The 19,096-nt window shown below is 40.0% G+C and overlaps 1 protein-coding gene across 3 annotated transcripts in view; it reads right to left on the reverse strand.

The window, feature by feature from the left end:
- The window catches only part of Gulp1 (GULP PTB domain containing engulfment adaptor 1), a 280,339-nt gene extending 262,288 nt beyond the window's left edge, over positions 1 to 18,051 (reverse strand). For 2 of the 3 annotated variants that reach the window (XM_055617034.1, XM_055617031.1), the window contains exons 1-2: positions 17,801 to 18,051; positions 8,120 to 8,231 (exon numbers count right to left, since the gene is read on the reverse strand). The gene's annotated coding sequence lies outside the window, so the exon portion shown is untranslated. The remainder of the gene's footprint in view (positions 1 to 8,119; positions 8,232 to 17,800) is intronic. The other variant, XM_055617032.1, reaches the window with a different exon arrangement.
- Positions 18,052 to 19,096: the final 1,045 nt, after the last annotated feature.

Raw genomic sequence — 19,096 nt, forward strand, 5'->3', positions numbered from 1 at the left:
TCCTCGGTTGTTGCATCGTCCTTATCGGCAAAGGCCGGTCGCGACAAAGAAGAAGAAGAAAGGCAGAAAACCAGGCAGACAAGCCTTACTCAAACTCAACGGTCAGTTTTTGTTGTTTAAGTCATCTATCCTTTGGAATTTTGTTATGGCAGCCAGAATATACTATAATTCCAGAAGGCACAAGAAACAGTTCATTAGGTGCTTACAGCCTGTGATGGTTTGGAAGAAAATGGCTCCCATATGCTCATAGGGAGTGGCACTATTCAGAGGTCTAAATTTGTTGGACTAGGTGTGGTATTGTTAGAGGAAATTATCTCAGTTCACTTCCTGATGCCTGCTGATCTGGATGTAGAACTCTCTAGCACCAAGTCTGCCTCCATGTCACCATGCTTCCCACAATGATGATAATGATCTAAACCTCTGAACTGTAAGCCAATCCCACATAAATGTCTTTCTTTATAGGTGTTGCAGTGGGCATGGTGTCTCTTCACAGAAATTAAACCCTAAGACAGAAGTGACAGCCTAGGTATCACCTAAAATCATGATGTCCAATTCACAAAATCTTTTTTGTTCTCCCTCCCATATGTCCATGTTCACAACTCAGGAAACTAGTGAATTCATGAAAATTTCAAGATCCATTCCAAGGATCCAAGCTCTCCATAGTTCCAAACTCATCCACAATTATCATTGTAAACATTCACATTTATATTTAAATCAAAGTATATTAATTAGAATTAATTTTCAAAATCTGTGGGAGTACTCATCCAACATTTTTATAATTAACAACTTTCTCCTAAACAAGTAACAGTACTGGAGCCTACCACAGAGGGCCTCTGAAAGGCTCTACCTATCAGTGTATCAAAGCAGATGCTGAGACTCATAACCAAACCTTCGGCAGAAAGCAGGGAATCATACAAATGAAGGGGAGTTAGAAAGATCTAGAGAGGACAGGAGCTTCAAAAGGATGGAATATATCTGGGCACAGGGGTCTTTTCTAAGACTGATTCTCCAACCAAGGACCATACGTGGATATAACCTAGAACCCCTGCTCAGCTGTAGTCCATGGCAGCTCAGTCTCCAAGTGGGTACCCTAGTAAGGGGAACAGGGACTATTTCTGACATGAACTCAATGGCTGGCTCTTGGACCCTCCCCCTCGGGAGGGGCATCCTTGCCAGGCCACAGAGGAGGACATTGCAGCCAGTCCTGATGAGACCTGATAAGCTAGGGTCAGATGGAAGGGGAGGAGGACTTCCCCTATCAGTGGACTTGGAGAGGGGCAGGAAGTAGATGAGGGAAGGAGGGTGGAATTGGGAGGGGATGAGGGAGGAGGCTACAGCTGGGATACAAAGTAAATAAACTGTAATTAATATAAAAAATAAAAATTTAATTAAAAAAATAATTTTCTCCTGTCTTTTTCTGGCAACTGGTCCTCTGCCCTTACTATTTCACACAATCACACCCCAACCATCAAATATGTTGAAGACAGCCTATGACATCTTTAATACAACTGTTTCATGTAGAATCTTGAAATGAGTCTCCCCCACAGGCAGTGTAGGTGAACTCTACAGCTTATTTATGAGGCTTCTGGGCATTTTGGAGGTGGGGTCTGACTTGCAGAAAAAGGTCAGTAGGTCAGGGCTTTAAAGATTCCAGGTACTTCTGATTCCTGCCTACATTTCCTGCTTCCTGGTCCAAATCAGGTGAATAAGCCTCAGATTCTTTGTCATGCCTGAGCTCCTCTCCTATACTTTCTCTGCGATGGCAGACTGACTCACTTGAAATCATGAGCCAATAATAAGCCTTTCTTCCTTTATGCTCTTTCTTGAGTTCACAGAAGGACAAAAGTAGCTGACACATGTGTATGCTCCTCCATTTCTCGGCCTCTTTGGGTTTGGAAGTGTCTCTCAAATATGCTAATACCTCAGCTGCAGTGACTGGGCGTTGAGAAGAGACTTAATTATGATGGATATAGTCCTTTCACAACTAAATGGTTTACTAAGAAATGGGACTAACTGGAGGAAATAGGTCGCTGAGAGCACATTCTTACAGGCTTTATCTTGCCTCTTCTCTCTCCCCATCTCTCTGTTTCCTGGCTGCCATGCCATCAGAAGCTTTCTTCTGTCACACCTGTCTGGCAAGATGTCCTGGCCTTACTACAGGCCTAAAAGTAATGCAGCTATTGAACTATGGACTGAAACATATAAATTGATAGCTAAAATAAACCTCTTTTTGTAAGTTGTTTTCCTTAGGTATTGTGTCACTGCAATGGAAAGCTGGCTAGTATATAGCATATTCTCTTTTCCTATCAATCTCATTCTTCTCTCTTTGGTGTCCTTAGTATATTTCTTCATCTGCTGCTGATCATAAGTTTTCACTATATTCACTCTGGAAGCTAGTCTACCAATATTGTTTAGAATTATAATGTGCACTGAATATAAAGTAAGTTGAGAGCTCATAAATTCGATCTAAAGTAGTGACATGCCACATATTTGGGTGAGGCTATAGGTATAAGTATGTGCAAGTCATTGTTTTAATTTACAACTCTGTCCTTTTAGTTTAGACAAATTAACAGATGAAGTCTTGTACAGAGAAAGTTTTGGAAGCAAATCAGGCTATTTCCAAAGAAGATATAATTCTTTTTTCCAATAATCTTACATGTGCTCTATTCATTCTGTTAAAGTACAAACACCCAGTAGTTAGGACTAGCACCTTGAGGCCTACTTCCTGTTACCTTCTCTCACAGTCATTGAGGCCTGCTCAATAAGAGGCAATCTGTGTCTAGTACATAAAACCTTCCAACTCTACGTAGCTGGAGAAGTCAGAGATCCCACAGGAAAACCTGCTACTTACAGTTCCCTAAATCAATATAATTTATAGCTCCATTCTAAAAATGTTTGCTTTGTGCTGGCTAGCTTTATGTCAGTCCAACACATGCTATCGTTATCGGAGAGGAGGGGACTCCAGAGTATCAGGCTACAAGGAGACACTCCTGTAGGACATTTTCTTAATTAGTGATCAATGGGGGAGGGCCCCCTTCACTGTGGGTAGAGTCCATCCCTGGGCTGGTGATTCTGGTTTCCGTAAAAAAACAAGGAGCAAGGGCTGTCTCTGACATGGACATAGTAGCCAGCTCTTTAATCACTTCCTCCTGGCAAGGTGGCCTAACTAGGCCACAAAGAAAGAGGATCCACACAGTCCTAATGAGACCTGATAGGCTAGGGTCAGATCGTAGGGGAGGAGGACCGCCCCTTTCAGTGGACTAGGGAAGGGACATAGAGAGAAAAGAGGGAGGGAGGGTGGGACCAGGCGGAGATGAGGGAGGGGGCTACAGCCTGGCTATAAAGTGAATAAACAGTAATAAATAATAATAATAATAATAATAATAAACCAAAATAATTAAAATAAAAAAGCAGGCTGAATAACCAATGGAGAGCAAGCTCGTAAGTATCACCCTTTGTGGCCTCTGCATCAGCTCCTGCCTCCAGGTTTCTACCCTGTTTGAGTTCCTGTCCTGACTTACTTTGATGGTGAACAGCTATATGGAAGTGTAAGCCAAATAAACCTTTACTTTTCCAACTTGCTGTGGTGATGTGTTTCATCACCACAGTAATAAACCTGACTAGAACATGCCCGCAGGGAAGTGGAGCCCTTACCCCTCATCTAAGATACTTCTTTCTACAGCAGGAAAAGACTGTTAAAGATACACAACTGTAAATGCAGTAAAAAAGCAGACCATGGAGACTCAACCCCAGCTGGAAACAGCTACAACAAGCCCCATAGACTGAAGGTTCAAGGAGCATCAAAACACACAGGGCAGAGAGATGAAAAGAGACAGAGGACCAGGGTGTATACTTCAAGACAATGCCCTCTGAGTCTTAGAGGAAAGCTACCTGCATGAATCCTAAGTAACGTGGCCACCTAAACAAGACCTGAGTAATGACATTGGTTGACATGCTAGCTTGAATGTGGTAAATCGAACATGGCCCAACCCCTAGATGAAGAGCAACAGGCAACCAGGATATTGAAAGAGGATGAATTAGTCTTCTTTATAGATAAGATCTAATCCCTAGTTATCAGCCTTAAACACATGTATATATATGAGCAACACTAAAGGGATTCAGCCGGTTTTGTGTGTGTGTCTGTGTGTGTGTGTGACTTAGTGTATAAAACAACAATAATTAAAAAAAAGGTCATAAGTCTGAAATTGGTTGAGGAGGACACAGGAGTTGTTGCTGGGAAGGAGGAATGATGATGGAAATTATGTAGCTGCAAATAATAAACTGATCAAAATTTTAATTAATTTTTAAAAATTGAATGGAATTATTTTCTTCTAAGTAACTCTAGAATAAGTTATTTTCTCATTGCCATTACTCTGCTTCAATCTTCTCTTCCCTACATATAATAGCTAAATAAAACCTCACTAAAGATGGTATAATAACACCAAATTAATGAGAGGGTGATAGATTGTTTTTTTCTGATTGTTTCAACACAAAAAAGGCATTGAAAATTTTATTTATAGATACTCTCTTCCTCATTTTATATCTACTACTGTGAGCTGATATGCACATGTCAACAAACACACAGAGAGAAAGAGGAGGAAGGGGGAGAGAGAGTTTTAAAAACAAGGACAGTAGGCCTAGGACGCTATTTCTCACTTGGTTGCCCAGGCTGGAATCAAACTCAGGGCAATCCTCCTATCATTGACTCCTGGGTACTAGAATTAACAGATGTGTGAGTCATGATGTCCATCTTATGTCATATTTTCTATTGAGTTTTCTAAAAAACAGTAATGAGATTCACTTTAGTCGCCTTCATACCAACTGGCAGCTATTCAATTCAAAAACCACAAGAAGCTCTTAAACCAGAAAACAAGGTCACTTGTTTTCTGTAAATATAAGGGTGTTTGGAGGCCCCCAAACACCCACTGAACAACAGTGTCTAAAAGAACAATAATCTTGAGAATCCGGGCATGTTTTATTCTGTGCTCCCTAGATCTAGCTTCCCAGTGTGTAACTTGCTTAGTTGCTTGGAGTGAAGGTCATGAACTAATGGGTGAAACATCTTAAGCATGTTTATTGCATTCTTATGCAAAACATTCAAATGAGCATTTCCTCACTGCATGCAAGAGGTGCCAGCAGTTTGAATGTTGCATCAGTAACTGCCTCTCTGATGTCTCTTTATTTTCCTTTAGGATTCAGGCTGTTAGCTGTCTCTCTCCGACCTACATGTTTCTAGTACCCGTGCTGGTGCCGACTCTAATATATTAGCTGTGTTAGCTTTGATATTGTTTCAGTTTCCAAACCTGTTTACAGCAGGTTTTCAACATCTGTATCACTGCCAGCCACAATCTCACCCACTGTTTTTTCTACTCGGTACTACCTACACCTCTGGCTTTCTGTCTCACACTACTTTATTCTCAAACAAGTCTGCACACTGCACTCTTGCCTTTTATTTGAGCTTGTTAGGTTATTTATAAGTTTGGTCGCCTTCATTTCCTGCTTAAACTATTTGGGTAACTATTTCAGCTTGAAAGGATAGTGATATACTAAAACATATTTTACTATTATGCTAATTCTCAGCTTTGGGTGAATCCTACCACTTACTGAGCAAGAGAACTGAAAGACATACTTTGAGGGAGACTGATACAAGAAAGAGTATACATAGTTTTAAGTAGGGAATCAAAAAGCCCAAGTCAAGAGGCTAGAGAGGTGCATCAAGAATGACAAGTACATATTCAATTTCCAACTGGGCTGAGTTCTGTTCTCAGAAACCATCATTAGGTGGCTGGCAACTGCCTGAAACTCCAGCTACACTCGACCTGATGGGATCTCTTCACCTTGGCTGGCCCCGGAACACAAGTGAAAGACACACAGAAACATGTAAGAACAAAAGCCAACATTCCTAAGTCAAGAAAATCATTAAATAACTCATGGTTATAGTGAGTTAGGGGATTAAAAAGCTAGTGTTAAAGAAAAAGGTTATTCATATAGCATATAAAATAAGACTGTGAGATGGCTCCGTGGGTAAACTTGTTATTGAGCAAGCCTGAGTTGGATACCCACTTCTCACATTAAGGTGGAGGGAGAGAATCAACTTTACAAAGTTATCATCTGATCTATCAGGATCTTGTGTGTGTGCCCACATACATACACACAGTAACATAAAAGACATGGGATGGGTTGGAAGAAAAGCAAATGATGGAATTAAGATGCACATATATGGAAATTTTTAAAGTAAATTTAAAATTTTCAAGATTTCCTGTAAAAACATAAAAAAAAAAAAAAGGAAAGCAAGACCAACTAGATTCAGAATCACAATAGGTACAAACCACTCTTTTGCAGTGTAAAAGAAACGCTGGGCTTGAGCCCAAATGCAGAAGAGAACTGGGAATTGACAGGAAGGGGAGCAATGGAAGACAAATCCAAGGAAGCATCCAGTTACCAGTTACAGAGACTATGGCTAAGCTGATCTCACAGGGTTCTTGCTGAATGCAGAGCGATCAGATAACGTTCTTGAAGATGTGGCAGTAAGAAACCCAGTTATATAATTGAATGTGATCAAACACTGAGACTGCTAAGCTGAGCCAGCAAGATTCTCACTAAATTTGGACAATGTGTCAGAGAATCCCAGAGGCCAAAACTGAGAAATGCCTGGCTAGGGTCCGGTAAAGAGACTCAGTGTCATTTCTTCTTACATAAAATTCTAATATACCCATGTACTTTAATATTTCTTTGAATAGATCTGAATTCAGTGTTCTTTAATTTTGTTCCTATATGATTTTTGTGCTACATAAATACTTACAAGTTAGTGTTAACATCAAACAATGATAAACTTCTCAAATCTGGAGCTGAGACCGGCTTAATTTATTAATGTGTATTCAATATTATTAGTCCACTAAGGATACCACACAACCGATAAACAATGACATAATTTCTGTAATGGTGAACTGATTAGATTATGAATTTATATTTCCAACTAATTTCTTCTTTATTGAATTACTGAGCCTACTAGATTATTCCTTACTTTGCTTATTCTTCCCTAATTTTTCATCTCAGATTAAATTTGATTAATAAAATAGCTGATATATTGGCTACATTAAGGCTGTAATGGTATTTGATGATTAATAATGTTTTTATAGATCAATTGTACTATTAAGTAACATGTTTACAGAACAGAAACTGGCTGCACTAAAAGCACAGAGTCCTCATTTGGGCACAAAAGTTAAGTAGGAAAGGATGAAAGTCCGGCCACTCTGCTTTCAGGTACTGTGTATCTCCCCCTTAGTTTTAGTCAACTGCTTACTTTGGCACCAGGCATGTTAAGAAATCAAGGAGTGCTTTATCTAAAAACCTAAATTATCTCATCCCATTCACTGCTGAAAGCTTGGAGGAAGCAAAGTCCTAGGGAGCCATTACCATGGATGGATTCCTGGAACACCCAAACTTCACACAGCAGACCTCCACCCACTCGAGCATAATTATACATCAGAACGAGGCTGTACCCTGAAGCAAAGGTAACCACTCAAAGCAACCAGACTCATTGTGGCCATAGAAGGCCACGAACACCGAAAAAGAACCTGTTTAAACCAGCTTGCAGAATTGACACAGTGATCAGGACCACACCTTGACTAGGAATGCGTAATTACCCATACCGCTTACCCATGACACAGTTCTTCCTCTGTTTAAACTTAAAACTATGTGAGTACCCTAAAGATGGGCTTGGGGTTATTAGGCTTTTTTATCTGTTCCTCTCAGTGGCCACAGTGATCAGATCTCTCCCCTCTCTGCTCACCAATCCTTGTCTCTTCAGTTGTCACATTGCAGCAGATGCCTGTTGGGACAGCTGTGGCTTCTTCCTAACACTATCATGAGAACAAGCATGTGATTTAACAATTAAATTATTATTTCTAGTATGGTTCTTTACAAAACTAAAATCCCACCACTTCCTACCTACTCAATTTTAGATTTCAAGTAATTATAAGTTATATCAAACATAAAATAAACTGACAATATGCATACTTGATAGGAGAAAGGGAACACCTATTTGTTGATATGTGTGTGCTGGGTGGGGGGGGGATCAGAATAAGATGATTGAAGCTTAAATAATTTTAGTTGTTACCTGAAGAAGCACAGACTTGAACAGGGTGGGAGGCTGGTGCCGACACGTCCTGGGAGGGCAGAAGCAGGGGTACACAGCAGGTTCACAAAGCAGGTAAGGTAATGTCTCAGTCCTGGGAGGGCAGAAGCAGGGGAACACAGCAGGTTCACAAAGCAGGTAAGGTAAGTCTCAGTGCTGCCCTCAGAAGAGTAGGTGAGGCCTGAACAGGTGCAAAGTCCTGCATACAGTCTCTTTTTTCCAAGTTAATGATATTTCATAATTGGCCCCCCTCCCATTAGGAAGACAGTGCCAGATGAATCTACCCCCTGAACTTCAGAAGAGAAAGAAGATGGACACAGGAGGTTATGGAGAAGCAGGCTTCTCATACTTTTGTGTTCCTTTATGCAAGGCTGCCAAACTTTAGAGATTGCAATATTATTTTCTGAGTCCCAACATCCCCATTCTTTGGACTTAAAGGTAGTACAGATCTACTAACTGAAGGTTATGTGAAGTTGTACTTTAATTATCTCACATTAATATTTTTAATACCATCTTCTTTCATATATGTAACAAGTTAAATAACCCATTCATTTCAATAACATCAATAAAGTTTTAAAAATTGAAACAAAATTGCCAAGCCAAGCAAAAAGAAGAAAAGGACCACAAATAGAGCAATAGATTACATCATATGTTCTAATTATAGGTACACTTTATAACACAGTAATATGCTAAAACGTTATGCTGTCTTCATTTTTAATTCAAAAAATTCTTAGAACATACTAAAATTTTTATCAGCAATAAGTAATGTACCTTACTTAAACATGTAACTTTAAATAAGTTAAAAACATTTCTATGTATTAAAAAAATCATTTTTGTCATTAGTACTCTTAAAAAGTCCAGTACTTGCATGAGCTCTTATATATTTATATTTCTAGCCAGATCATAATCCTTCCAAACATAATTCACTCTCTCACAAAGATTAACACTTTGAATTTACATATTCCTGAAATAAACATCTGTTTAAATAAAAAGAACAACCTCCACCAATTATGTTTCTTCCATCTACATAAATAGAAAGAAAAATAATAGATATAACACATAACCATCTTTAAAAAATTGATACACTTAAAATTCCTTATGTCCATCATAAACACATGTAGAGAAACCTCTCTAGGAGCTGCTAACTCATTCTCATGGCTTCAGTCTTCTCAGCCTTCCCCAGGGCTCATCTGAAACAGGGAGACTGTGTCTAAGAACCATGGTCCACACAATCTCATCCTGAACTGCTTTCCCTAGTCCCCGTTCCCTCAGCATCCTTTCCACCGTTCTCCAGAAAAGCACCAAGTCCTATAGCAGGGTCTCTCTCTGTCTCTAGTGTTATACTACAAATAAACACATGGTGTTTAATAAATATTCAACAAACTCAACCCACATCCAAGTCTGTTTCTCTACATATTCATAGTTTAAACATATTTTTCAAAATAAAAATGGTGAAGTTTGCATCGTTAAATGTTATTAAAATTCACTGAGTAAAACAAAAACATTCATTGAATTCATATATCCTGGCTAAAACAGTACTTTAAAGGTTTTTTCACTATTCTAGAAACTTTTTTCCAAACTTATCATAAATTTCTTAAGACTGCTTAAGGTAAGTTAATTAAGTCTGTGGCAAACCCATGTTATAAATGTAAGAGCAATTGTTCCTTTAAAATGATTAAAGATGATATTGGCAGTATGATATTCCTTACTAACTGACTATTAAATATTTTCAACTTATATTTAAAGTCCCATTCATCCATTAAAAGAGAAATTATAACTCATACAAATTTAAAACAATAGCCATCATTGTGATAAAGCAATTCTACTTACTAAATTTGAAGTATCAATTGACTTCATCAGAGGTAGCGATTGTATCATTTTAAATAAAATTCGTTTACCCAAATTTGACTTTTCAATATTTCATTAAATTGTACTTTCAGAGTGCTCTGCATAAAACAACTTCTTACTAATTACACTAAATTATTGCATGTAGCACAGGAATAAATAAATCAGTTTGAAAGTAATTCTGTTATACAATTGTTCTTCATAAACCAGACTTTCTCTGCAATTATGTGTGCTACCTGTAACAATCAGCATTTATATTGAGAGGCAAATTTATAATTATCAGAGTGCACATCTTCAAAGGTGATAAAAAAGTTCAGCTGGCAATCTAAACTCAGTTGGCTAAAGTTCCTCAAACCCAAAATGAACTAAATTACAAGGGTTAGCATGTATTTGACCGTTTAAACTCTTACTGATACTTTAACTCATCTAGCTTTATGTCTCAGTGAATGAACTTATTTATTGTTAAATTTTCACTTTAAAGTACACAACCTTTCTCATTATTTAAATAGCTTTGGAACCAATCCAGAAGCTAAAACTAAGCTGATCCTCTGGAATGTGAACTAATTACCCCAAATTTGCATATTTGCTACACAAGACATATGTTCCATTTGCTTTATTTAAATAGCCTAACATTCTGTTTGAAGTAAGATAGTACCTTCTCAAATACAAACCAAGTAAAAGGGGATAGCTTGCTGTCATTTAATGAAATATTGGATACACATTTGAAAATATGATATAATAAAATTAGTTTTTTTATTTTTTTGAGATAAGGTCTCATGTAGCCAGATTACTCTCAAACTTGTTATGTAGCCAAGGATAGACTTCAGTTCATAATCTGCGTGCCTCTACCACACAAACGCAGGTGTATGTCACCGCGATAGCCAAACTCTTAGTGGTCCAGGCAGTGGACTAGGTAAGCTCCTACATGACTTTTTGTTTCTGAAAAGAAACTAAATTGTTTGATCTTACAATTCGCTCTTTTCCTTTATCTTTCTTCATTATGTTTACTTTCTATATTGTGCTTTATTGAAATAGGTTTTACTATACAGCACAAGTTGGCCTCTAATCCACCGTAGCTCTGCCCTCAGGGTCACATACAAGCACACCAGATACTAATCTTTAGTTTGCTTGTTAGTGCTAGTAAAACTTTATTACTATGTCTAAAATTCTTGGTTCAGAGTGGATAAAGTTTCAGAAAGTCTATCAAACTTAACATCTTGTAGCATTATTAAATCATATAGTATCGGGACAACACATTTGGTAACCTGCCCTCGGAGCACAGAATTCGCCTTCTTACATACAATGGGCAATTTCATTTCTGCCCATTTCTAACTTGAAGAGATTAGAAAAGGTTTCCAGATCACCATCTAAGAAAATAATCCACAATGTGAATGACCTCTATTCTTGCCTAATAGTCCTTCTTTCCTTTCCCCCCACCTCTCTTTCTCTCTCTGGATTAGTAAAAGTCTAACAATTTAGTCTAGATTTTGAAAAAATGAAATATTACAGATTCCTAGCAACAGTTCTGGGGACATCTTTTAAATTATCAAAATAGATTCCATAATATTAATTAGGGAGCTGTAAAGAAGTATCAGTAGTTACGAACATTTCCTGTTCTTGTTGAGAATCTTGAGTTTTGTTTCCTGCTCACAAACACTGAAACTCCAGTTCCAGGCCACCTGACACCCTCGAGTCTCTAAGGGCACCTGCATGCAAGTTGTGCACATACATTCATATAGGCTCATAAACACATACAAATAAATAAATCTTTAAAAACATCAATTAGGGCTGGGCATGATGGTGTAGGCATTTAATCTCAGCCCTCAGAAGGCAGAGGCAGGCAGATCTCTCTAAGTTTGAAGCCAGTTTTTGGTCTATATAGAGAAAGTTCCAGACCAGTTGGGGTTGCACAGTAAGACTTTGTTTCAATATGAATATGTATATGTATTGCATATACATACATACATACAAACGCTTACACACACACACAAACACACACACAGCTTTAAAGTGCTGCTGAAGATGCACAAGTCCTAGGGTTCAATTCTCAGTAGAGAAAACAAAACTAACTGAAGTTTCTCTACACCTAAAGAAAGATATATCCAGCACAAAAACACAGAAACGTTCAAGAACACATGTGTCTCCTAATTAGAAATATACACATAAGAGGCAGGGTAAGCACCTGAGAATTGAAAGCATATATGATCTAGCCTAAAACCCTTTTGTCAAAAGGCATGAGATAATGCATACAATGGTATGTTTATGTCATGCTACCACCCAAAGAAAAGGCGAAATAAAAACCGGTATTGTTGTATCCATGTGTGTTCTTAGCTGAAACCTAGAAATTAAATATAAGGTTACTCAAGCATATAGGCTTTATTAATCTTTGCAATATAGTCCAGAATATACTGGCAATCCAGTTGCCACATGTGTTCATCACTTATTCATATTATGTGAAATGAAGCAATCATTGTAAGCAATATTCTACGCATAGAATATTGGAACATAAAAACAATTTCAAGATTACCACAAATATACCACTTCAGTGATAGCAGAAAATTGGCATTTATTCTCTATATAATATGTGAACCAATTAACTGTGTTCTTTTTTTAAAAATGAAAAATCATGTATGGTTAGCATCACAAGAGTGGCTGGAAACATTTCCTAAGCATAAAACAAACACAAAATTAGCAAATAGCAGCCTGAAAGCATAGAGACTTACTTAGAAGAATAATGTTCAGTTATCTCTTTCAAAATAAAGGTCTGATTCAATTTAGTATCTCTGCTGTTTGGTAGCAGAGCAATTTATATAGTCAAAGTTTATGTTATTTTTCTTTCTCCAATTTGAATATATTTGGGCTCCCACAGGAGCAAACATAAGCTTCCTGGTCTATAACTGCATTAAATCAAACACTTTTAGATCAACCAGTCTTTAACACGTTTAGGGACCATGGCTTGTGGCAGCCATATAACTGACTCCTATACCTATCTAGAATTCATTATTATGTTCAAGAAATAACTTTTTTTTATCCTTTAGAGGCTTTAGAAGTAATACACAATACTGAAGCAAGAATCACAAACAAATCAGTCTGCTAAGTAAAATTTATATCAAAAAGGTACCATTTCCATTCCACAGAGGGAAAAAAAGATTCTGAAAAAAAAATTCAGACACTTTATAAAATTAACTTAATATACCCTTAAGTATTAATTTGTTCTCTGATAGTTCAACAAAAAGCATCTACAGTGTTATTCTACTATATCATCACAATTCCTTTATTCATATCACCACCAATAATGGATGTATCAAAAGCAAGCATATATTTATTACATATTTATTCTATGCTTCCTTTTGATACAACCATTATTTGTAATAATGTGAAATGTAATAATAAAGACTATTACTAAGCATTTTACAGTTATTTTTTTTCTTTAAAAAATTTATCATGCTTATTCTGGTTTCTTTGTCAAACTGACCTAATGGGTTAAGTTCAACTTTCTTTTTCTTTTTTTAAATTTATTTATTTTTATTAATTACAGTTTATTCACTTTGTATCCCTCCATAAGGCCCTCCCTCCTCTCCTCCCGGTCCCATCTGCCCTCCCCCTTCTTCATGCATGTCCCTCCCAAAGTCCACTGATAGGGAAGGTCCTCCTCTCCTTCCTTCTGATCTTAGTCTATCAGATCACATCAGGAATGGCTGCATTGTCATCCGTGGCCTGGAAAGACTGCTCTCCCCTCAGGGGGAGGTGATCAAAGAACAGGTCAATCAGATTATGTCAGAGGCAGTCCCTCTTCCCATTACTATGTAACCCACTTGGACATTGAGCTGCCATGGACTACATCAGTGCAGGGGTTCTAGGTTATCTCCATACCTGGTACAACTTTTATGAATATTGCATACTACAATAAATTTAAAATCAGGTAGTATCTTTCACTGCTGACATACTGCCTATCAGCTGAAACTAAAAATTAAATATTTCAATAGTATCATGTATCACCAACTAACAAGTTCATGAGTTATAGATATTTATACAGACAACGAATAAACTACTACATAACAAATCAGCTAAGGTGAGTTCAGTGCTAAAATTTTAACACAGAACTAATTAGCACATAAAAAATGCTGCATGAGTCAAGCCATCAGTGGCTCAAAAATCTATCATAGAACCCATAAGGAAATAGTTGCAGCTGTCACCAGTTAGTTTCTACATTACAAAGGTATTTGGTCTCTCAAGTGCTGCTTCCAAGAAAGGAGGGCTAGCAAGGCTAGGTGGCTCATGCCTGGAATTCCAGGACTCAAGAGATGGAACAAGGCTGGTGGATTGCCAGTCTATACCAGCTTTGGCTACACAGTAAGTTACTGGCCACTCTGGGCTACAGAATGAGACACGACCTCAACAGTATCAAAAATAAGTGTGCAAATTAATAAATAATTAAATAAATACACATGTTAACATATCACAAAAAAAGAGCTAAGAGTCAAAAAATAACTGGTTTTAAATATAAAGATACACTAAAATCAGTGAGTTCATGGGTTATTCTCTTCTGCTGCTTAACAAAATAACCCAGCTTTTAACATAACAAAATCTCACTCAACATATTCAGCAATGAAAATCTGAGAACAAAACAGTGAGACTTCCCACACTGCTAGGCCAGGTTCCTGAAACGCAGCTCTCACACCAGCCTATTTGATAAGTGCAACTCTTTTGCTTCATCCAAGAAGGGCCTTTCTTCAACAGATTATTGCAGAGGTCACAGTTGGACAAAATGCTGAGAATAAATGACGTGAGGGATCTAGTCCCAAATGATAGATCTACAGCATAACCCATATACCTAAGGCTCAGGGAAAATTGTGTTAGAAGAGGCAGAAATATTGTCAGAACCAGAGGACAAGGACAACTAATGCTGGATAGGAAATGCCAGCCATGACAGCAAAGCTGTCCTCATGAAATTTCAAGCAGGGAATCACCTAACAAGAGCTACATAAGGACAACAGCAGCTGATGGGCCAGCATGAATGTTCACATTTCACATTTCCTGCTCCTAGATGAAGAAACATTTCCTCCAGGGACTAGATCCCTGATGACAGGTTACCCTATACTAAGTGATTATCCTAAACACATGTACATACCAGTAGCAGTGGGCTTTTTTTTTTTTTTTTTTTGGTGTGATGTATGTATGTATGTTATATATATATCTGAAAGGTTTTGGGGACAAAGCACAAGAAATGAAAAATTATAATTAAAGTGTATCTATGATTAAAATATAAAAAATCTTAAGATTTACAGAAACATTATTATTATGTATGTATAACAGATATAAATATCATAATTTTATTCCCAAAAATTCAGTTGACTGAGTGAAAAAGCTCATGACCTTTAAATCTGAAAGCTCTTAACATCATTTCATCTCTTTAATGAGCTTGGAATTGTGTAAAGCAAAGTTTCTTTACTTTGCAAGTGGAAAAATTGAAGTCACAGTCAGGAAAGACACTTTGCACAGGGTGATTCATAAAGTCAGTCTCAGAAGAGTGATACTTACAACCTCAAACTCTAACATGCAAAAGAAATACAAACCACATTTCTGTTGTTTACCATTCAGCCCCCAAGTCCACCTCACCAAGGAACAAAATGAGGGACAGACAAAACAAGCGCAAAGTTAATACAGAAAGGGTCTGAGTAGAAGAGAAGGCTGTGAGTGCCTGGCTAGCCTGGAATTGGTACGTGTGTGAATACTGAGATCACCCTGACCGGTGAAAGAGGAAGATCTGTTTATTGGGGTCACTTCTGTAATGCAAGAAAGAAATACTAGATGAGTTTTCCACTTTAATTCCATGACCCCAAATTCAGGCTATTTGAGAATAACTGAATTAATCAATTCAGGTGGAAAACCATCTGCTCAGAGATGGTCTTCAGTTCTTATTGGACATGAAAACAAAGAAGAAAGGTCAAGGTCAAGGATTGAAGTTGCGGCTAACAAAGTGCATCTTGAGGAGACATAGTAACAGTGTGAGCACATTTGAAAGCATTGTTATTCCAGAGCAAGGATGATAAGGGTCACATTTCCCTCCTCAGGCCTTCTTAACTGTCCTTGTGATACTCAACTGCATTCTCTGCTTACTTGGGTTTTTTTTGTTTGTTTGTTTGTTTTTTGTTTTTTGTTTTTTGTTTTTTTCCCAAAAAGACTCTTAGTCATTTAAAATTTTCATTTCAAAAGAAGCCCCTTATTTAAGTCCCGGCACCACTACCAAACCCTTCCAACTATCCCCTGCAACTTCCCCAGTCTCTTTCAGGCCTGGCTACTGAGTTCCGTCTAGCTTGGCTGCCCTCCAGATTCCTCTCTTCTTTTCTTGTCAGTCGTAAAAACTTGGAAAACGGTCCTGGACAGCTCAGGGAGAGCGTTTAATTATGCAATGGAGCAGTACCTTAGCCTCACCGTTGTTTCCAGAAAAAGCCTGCAGTCCCCAGCGCATGAACGCTCCCAATCAGGGGGTTTTCTAGCAAGGCTATTTGTTTTATGAGGAGGGAGGAGGGAAAGACTGGCAGAGCAAGCAAGCAAGCGATTTGCTGAAAAAAATCCAATTCCTTTCAGGGTCTTTCCCCTCTCACCATTCACTCTGCCTTCCAATCTGTGCTCTTTTACGACCTATTCACCCGTATGGGCTACCTAACACCATCTGCAAGTCCTAGAACTAATAGGGTAGCTAGAACTGGAAAGTCTAGAAAGTTTTCATTCTTAAATGTTGGTGCAGCAGTTTTAAAAGTGGACACAAAACAAATTTATTAAATCTTCCTGTTTGATATTATGTTGTCAAACTTAAAAATTGAAATAATTCACGTAAATGTCTATTTGCAAACGAAGACAGGCTCCATCGAAAAAGACTAAAGACGACTGAAGGGGAGGAGGATGGATACCTGACCCTCAGCTCAGACTTGGGGAGTTTCCCCAACACCAGCTGTATCTTCCTCACTCTACCTTGGCACGCTGTTTCTAGCTCAAGAGCCCGGCTTCCTGTTCAAGTCCCATTCAACACTGTAAACACATTCCAAGAAAACTAGACTGCCGAGAGTTCCCTCCCGCAAACAGGGAAGTCAGCCCAGCCACCCCAGAATAGAAAACCAGCTGGGCTGTCTTCTGAGAGAGGTTGAGAGCGGGGCCACCACCAGGAGATGGACCCAGGCAAGCAAGGTTGGTAAGCCGGGTCCCACTAACGCAACGCCCGCAGAAGCAGAGATCTGACCCGCCCAGCCAAAGGGCAGCCGCGTGGACACCGCCCCAGTGGGGGTCCTACCCATGTAGAGCTTTAAAGTATCTGCGGACCGGTCGCGAGCTTCTTGCTTCCCCGCCCCCTGCCCACATTTTCCCAACGACCCAAACAAAAGAGAGAGCGGGCTGGAGGAAGTTGGCTCTCGGTCGCCTAGTTGACCCAGCGGTGAATCCGCTTGCTGGGCAGCATCTGCTCCACGCACCCGCAGAGGGATGGTCCAGCGTCCCCGCCGCTCGCTCCCTGCCCCTGCACTCCGCGCCGCACCCCGGCTGAGTTCCTCCGAGGGGAGAAGGGGGGATGCGGCGGGAAGGCGCTGCTATGGGGACCTTCGGCGCCCCCATCTTCCTCCCGCACTGCCCCTGCCTGCAGCAACAGGTCCCAGCCTCTTTCCTCGCCAGCCGACTGACTCCGTGATGTGTGCAACCTGCTGGCAACCGCAGCCCCGCACCCTCCTCCCCCTACCCGGTGACCGCGCCCGCCTCCGGGGGTCTGTTCCAGGTTCCGCGCCACCTGGTCGGAGCCGGCCGGGCCGGGGACGCCCGGCTTCCTACCGTGGCTCGCAGAGGGATGCGGCCGCTCGGCTGGGATAGGCACTGGAGCTCCGGGGACCGTGGCCCAGAATCGCGCGTTGGTGGAGGGCAGGGAAACTTTGTGGAGGTTCGCACAGCTCTGGACTCGGGACCCTCAGGCTCGGATCCCCTCCCTCCTCTTCCTCCTCCTAATCTGCGGAAGCCTAAACTGGCGCTGGCGACGGCCCGGGCTGGGTCAGGACTCCCAGTTGCTGGGGCTGGGATCCCCGGGCTCCCCCTCTCGGCCAGAAGAAAACTCTGACTCGGAGTGCGCACTTCGACCGGTCTCCTGGGGACGGTGGTGGGGTTTTCTGCAGCGGCGCGCAACTGTCCCACTTTTAAAGGCAGATCTGGAGGGGCTAGGGGGTGCAGAGAGAGAGAAAACGAGTCCCCAGGAGGAGCTGTCCCTGCCCAGTCTTATTCCGGACAGAGTGAAAACGCAGGCCCCGCCCCACTCCTACAGTGCCGCGTTTCCTTTCAAACCTCCTCCCAAAGATGCTATTTCTTAAGAATTTAAAACACCTTTGCGGTTTAACAAGGGGGGAAATGCCACAGGAAGGGCATGAATAAATAAATAAGGCGTGCTCTCCCCTAGCCTCAATCGTGAAACACTGTCACGGCTGCGCGGAATTGACTTTTTTTCTTGTTTTCTCTTTTAAACTCAGCCTGAATCTTTGCACCTTAGCCTCCACCCCAACTCCCCACCCCCAAGAAAAAAGAAACAGGAAAATTTCTTCAACCGCCACATTCTGTTTATTTGCAGCCTTCCTATGCTTACCTCAGAATTGAGAACTTCTGTGTGGGGTTAGAAGGCTAACACAGAAAACCATCTTTTAATGAGCCTGGTAAACCTCTGAGTGGGAAAAGAATAAAAACGCGTTCTCATGGGAAGGAGTCTTGGAGGATGAGAGGACCTCTAAGAAAGTTTCTGAAGATAATCCTTAAAATAGGGCTGACTCAATTTTAGTTTGGATATCAAAATAGAGGAGAAAGGGACAAGGCATTGTACAAGATTAGCGTGCGTATAATATTGGTGTAGTCCAAGCCAAGGCTAAGAGGCAGGCAGACAGACCTGAACCCACACCAGGCCCCATCCTTAACTCTTTCTGTTTCCCCGGACACTCTCTTCTCATTTACAACAGTAGAGTGAACAGGAGTTTAAATGGACTCCTGTTAGAAAAGGAAGAAAGCAAAATTTGGGTTCTTAAATAACCCATCACTTTTGCTGAAATTTGAAGAGATGGAGAAACGGTAGTGAAAATTCCTCTCCAAAGATCT

Source organism: Psammomys obesus, unplaced genomic scaffold (assembly GCF_907164565.1).
Source record: "Psammomys obesus unplaced genomic scaffold, mPsaObe1.curated_primary_1811, whole genome shotgun sequence".
Taxonomy (NCBI): domain Eukaryota; kingdom Metazoa; phylum Chordata; class Mammalia; order Rodentia; family Muridae; genus Psammomys; species Psammomys obesus.